The sequence below is a fragment of the Gossypium hirsutum genome, chromosome D08 (assembly GCF_007990345.1).
Source record: "Gossypium hirsutum isolate 1008001.06 chromosome D08, Gossypium_hirsutum_v2.1, whole genome shotgun sequence".
In the NCBI taxonomy this organism is placed as follows: domain Eukaryota; kingdom Viridiplantae; phylum Streptophyta; class Magnoliopsida; order Malvales; family Malvaceae; genus Gossypium; species Gossypium hirsutum.
The window spans coordinates 15,778,734-15,784,492 of record NC_053444.1 but is presented as its reverse complement, the minus strand read 5'-3'; the positions used below and the strand labels follow the sequence as shown (position 1 = coordinate 15,784,492).

General features: G+C 31.3%; 1 non-coding gene across 1 annotated transcript; it reads left to right on the top strand.

Moving 5' to 3' along the window:
- Positions 1 to 709: 709 nt before the first annotated feature.
- On the top strand, positions 710 to 816 carry LOC121220642 (small nucleolar RNA R71). The gene has a single exon (XR_005917862.1). It is a non-coding gene; the product is annotated as a small nucleolar RNA R71 (small nucleolar RNA).
- Positions 817 to 5,759: the final 4,943 nt, after the last annotated feature.

Sequence of the window (5,759 nt, the reverse complement as noted above, 5' to 3'; positions counted from 1 at the left end):
CTATTATGAAGCTCCATAGCTAACTGACCCATTTGATTTTCCAAATTTTTCAGTGTTGTTGCTTGGCTTTGGATTAAAGTGTCATTGTTAGCCATGGATGCCTTCAACAAATTATCCAAATTGTTAAACGGTTCAGCTTGTGGTGGTTTTTGAACTTGTTGGTTGAAACCAAGAGGTTAATTTGATCTATGCTGCATGTAGTTGTTGCTCAAACCAGCTCCTTGGTTACCCCAAAAAAAGTTTGGATGGTTTCAGCATGAAGGATTATAAAAGTTGGATCGTGGTCCTTGTCCACTTCTATTATGGTTTTGATTCCTTACATAATAAATAGACTCGAGATTTGATGGACAATTCTCAAACGACTGCTCATCCCTACTAAACATAGGAAATATAGTCGAATTGACTCGGTGGCTGAGCTGCAACATTATTGAAACCATTAGTAGTAAATTGTTTCAACATTGAAAAGATATAAGATACCTGAGCTGAGAGTGAAATGAGGGCATCTACTTCATGCACTCCTACTACTTGTCTTCCTGAAGCTGCTCAATTTGCTGGCCACTGGTAGTTGTTACTGGTTATTCTCTCAATAATTTCATAAGCCTCATTATAAGACTTTGAAATGAGAGCATCATTTGCAGAAGCATCTACCACCATTCTAGTGTGTGCGTTGAGACCGTTATAAAATGTCTCCAACTGAATGCAATATGGAATCCCGTGGTGAGGGCACTTGCAAAGTAACTCTTTCAATATTTCCCACGCCTCGTATAGGGATTCATCATTAATTTTCTAGAAAGTGGTGATCTTATTCCACAACTTAGCATTTTTTCCAGAAGGGAAATATTTTACCAAAAAGCGTTTAACTAATTCTTGCCAAGTAGAAATTGAGCTGGGTGGCAACGAATTAAGCCATGCTCGTGCTTGATCTTGCAATGAGTACGGAAACAACTTCAATCTCAACACATCTTCAATTACACTGGCTATCTTGAAGGAATCTCTCACCTTTATAAACAATCAGAGGTGAAAATGTGGATCTTCTGTGGGCATTCCACAAAACTGGCCCATTGTTGGAAGCATCTAAAACATCACAAACTTCAATTCAAACTATGGTGCATCAATCTTCGGTCTCCTATTTCCCAAATTTAGTTCATTAAAAAGTGGCATAGCATACTACCATATAGCTCGATCCCTATCATTAGCAATAAGGATTGGACTATGAGAATTAATGGCACCATTCCCTTGAACATCGTTTTGATTTTCAAGGTCCATTTCTGCAGCTTGTCTCTGGGCTAGTCTTTCTTATCTTCTTTGTCTAAATGACTGCTCGATTTCAGGGGCTATAGGGAGTAAGTCAATGATTCGATCTATGATAATAAACACCTGAAAAAAATCACAAAAAATAGTAAATACAAATTAAAAATATATAAACCAAATTGCAAGAAATAATTTCAAAAATAATGATTAAATTAATAGTCCTTGGTAACATAGCCAAAAAGTTCGTTCACGACGGAATGTGCAAGTTTACACAGTCATTATAAAGTAAAAAGTAAGTAAAAAAGTTATCGTCTCCATAGAGACTGTATTTAAACTGATAATTGTAAAATTACTATTCACAAATTGGTAAAGAAACACAATAATTTGGAGTGATAGATGTTAAATTAAATTAATTAACTAAATGCAAATAAGATGAAATAAAATGCAAGGTGATGGTTTAGCAATAATTTCACAAGTTAACAAAAATAACATGAATAAACTAAAATAATTACAACACTTGACTCAATTCATTCTTATCATGTTTAACAATGTTCTAGAAAAAATTTCATGGCAACTCGATCATTCATTAACTTTGAATCTGATATAAGTTCTTTCAAAGTCTTATACTTAGAATAATATGTATATTTCTATGTTCATATTTAACTAAGGATTCCTTAGAATTTATGTGAGGTAACAGGGCCTGATCTGGTTTGAAACAATATAATCACATAAACCTAACGTTATGCAAGGTAATAAAGCTTTCTAAAGTTATTAAAAACCTTTAATTTAATTTGATCAGGATCTAAATTAAGCAAAGCACTTTCCAATTATCGAGTCCATTAATCGTCATCTGATTAGGATTGATCAACTAATTCTATTGCATTCAAACATGTTTTAATGCATGACATACATTAATGATTTTAATTGGAAGCATGATCAACTGAGACACAAAACATCATAAACATTAATCAAATGAATTTTATCAAATTATTGCAATCATTCCAGCTAAAACAAAATTAATTCATTATTGTTCATGGAAAAATAGTTAAAAAATTTGCAAACATATTTCAAAACCTAAGAACAAAAATAAAGAAAAAGGAATAAGGAACTCTTAATGATTTCGGCGATTCTCCGAAGACTGATCATGGTGGCTTCCTCCGATTCTCGTGATTGCTTCTTCGAAAATTTCTCCTCAAAGTGGTCGGCCAAGAGAGTTTTTCTCAAGGAAAATTCTAGCTAAAGGGAAGGGGTGAAATTCATGCTTTTGGCATGTAAGGAAAGAGAGAAAGATGAGAAATGACAGATGTGTGTTATGAATTGGATTTTGGGATAAGATGTCTGAAATGGGAGATGAAGGGTAGTATTTATACCAGAGAAATGGCTTGGGAGTTCGCTAAAAATAATATGGAGATCCCTTAGATTTCTCCCTTGATTGGAAAACCATAAACTGTAGAGAGAGGGTTGAGTGGTTGCTTGATTCATGCTTGACTTATACTAGAGGAATGCTTTTGGATGATTTTCAAAGGTTTAGTTGGGGGATGATTTTTTTATTTTTTCATTCACATGTGAGGACCTTCAATTCAAATGTTCCAAAGCTAATTTGGGCTGATTTTCATGCCTTAGCCAAATTGGGCTCTTCTCCCCCTTGTTGGACGGTTTTTACAACCCAAGCCCTTCACAGCAACCAACTTTCAACTGGGTTTCATCAATCTTTTCTGGGTCAAATTTGTTGTCTTTGTCGTCTATATGAATTGGATTTTAGCTCATGCCCATGTGTGTCATCATTGGCTCTTACATTTATCAACTCAATGGTCCAATTGCAGCAAATTAGCATAAAATAGTAAAATTATGTAAAATTAATACTTAATTTCATAAAATTACACACTACTAAAATTATGCCCAATGTCTTGATATGAACAAAAATGACTCAATTAGTTTTTAATATACTCGAAATTTGCATAGATTATAACTAAAAAGGTGATAAAAACTATATAATTTAGACACATTAACCAAACATGAAGAAGGGAAAAATTTCGGTATTGGATTATGCTATAAACATAGTACAATTTGGCATTGATTCCAATTGTTGAAAAAAATCCGGTTTGAAAATGGTTTTCTGTCGCAGTGAAAAATTAAAATTTTGAAAACTAAGTCGGTTTTTTATATTTATAGCAATAAACTTTTCTTGAAAAGTACATGCCCTTTGCACGAGACGGATCTAGACATTCTAGAACTTCAACCGAACAACCTTATCCACCGTTCTCGTACTATGAATCACTTCGATTTTGGGCTCAAGTGATCATGAATCAAACACAAAATTAGAAACAATTTTCTTACTTTTAGTAGGAAAGTAAATCTTTCTCTCAATATAAATCGATAAAATTATTTTTCCCAGAGATATAATTTATACTTAGAAACAAATTCACCCTATTTTCGAGCAAAAATATATATATGAAAGTTGTATATTACTTATATTTTTCAGTTCTACCAATGCCATCTATTTATAGGGAGAGATAAAATAATCCTAGTTGAATTAGTAGAATACAAATAATACTTAATTGATAGAAAAACTCGTCCTCTAGTTCTACTAGGAGAAAGGGGCGGTCAACCCTAGCTAATATACTAGGGTTGCCGCCCCTCATACGTATTATGAGGTGTTTTGGCATCTTTTGTATCGAGTCCAATTATATGTGCTTCCTAAACTTTTAACCCATCATTTTGTAATTTATTCCAGCCCAAAATATGTTTTTCTATTTCCCAAAATAAATATTATTTATTAAATTAATTTTAATTAATTAATTTTTAATTTAAATAATTTTCTTTACCCAATTCTAATTCCGTTAAAGTCATATCAACTTTATCATAAAAAATCTATGAGAAAATATATTAAATTTCCATATTCAAGGGATTCACAATGACGAATTAATTTAGTTCCATTTTTGAATTTCAATTATTTAATTAAATAATAATTCAAAAAACTTAAATTAATTCTTAGGTCATTTACATACTTAGCGAGAAACCACATTCATTTATGAATATAAGTCATTTCTATAATTTTATCATTTCTATCCATTTATGTTCATTTGGTTCAAAATGCAATTCATTTTTTGTTTCAACAAGCTAGCAGTGTGACCAATTAGACATATTTAATTAAAGCTTAAATAATTTATAATTAAGTTCCAATTTTTCGCCTATTAATTATAAACTTATTTAAAAATAAGGTCATTCCACTATAGTATTGTGACTAAGCTTTCCTTAATTACATACCATTACGAAAGTTACTCGATCAATGCTTGTCTAATGACATTGTCATAAGTGTGCTACATTCATAGGATATCCTTAACCTTTTTGGGATAAATTCGTTCTCACAATATGATCTTATTTTATCTCATGGTAATCATTACATATTCCTTAAAAAAAGTCAATTACTATCATAGTAATTAAGTCATTTACCACAAAGACAATCGATCAATGGTTGTATTTACTTTTCATTTATCATGTAATGCTAATAAGAGACTATCATTTACCCAATTATTGGGCTCTGAATTCCACTATTAAGAATGATGCTACATATTGCAGAAGCTGTATACCCAATGTACTAGCTTTCGATTCCTTATCTATTTAAACTCAAGTTTTTACTTACATCAAAGTATATGAGTCACGCATACATAGTCCATCATCCACTCAGCATTAAGGCATGTCACACTATGAATGTCACACGTGAATAAATCCATAAACAAATTCAAGGTCTACTCTACTTGGGTCCTGTCAGATGTACTGTCAGTCCTGTAACAACCCATTTTTCAGTGGTCCCAAAAATAGTGGTTTTGGGACCACAAATCTGACGATTGGGTTTGAAAATATTATTAATTAATATTTATGATTCAAGTATAATATTATTGAAATTTTTATTTAATCAATTTTATTAATTGGTCGTATAGTTAAGTTCAAGTGGTTAATCCCTGAGTCAAGTGGGTTTGGAAAATGAGCTATCGGTACCTCATTTCTATAAACTGAGCCCGTAAATATTTTTATTAAATATTATATTTTTATTAAAAATTTATGGAATGATCATATAGGTGTATCAAAAGTTGCTTAAGAAATTTTAATATTAGATAGTTAATTAATTGAAAAGGACTAAATCGTAAAAGTCACAAAAGTTAAATTCTATTAGTTACAGGTGTTAAATAGTTAAATTGATAATTTCACAAGGTTTTATGTGGCAATAATACCATAGACAAAATATTCACGATTTCTGCTTAAAATTTGTTAATTTATATGTTATATTTTAATAAAAATTAAAAGAAAGGTTAAGTTAAAATAAAAGAAACAAAACAAAACATCACTATTTTTTATGCTTATGCTCATCTTACTCAAGCCGAAGCCCACCACTCGAGAGTATTTGAAGCTCGACGAAGCTTTCTTCCTTGTAGGCATGTTTTTTTTAGGTCTATTTTTCATGATTTTTATGTTTTTGTTATCGTATTAACTTAATCTATCTAACCCGG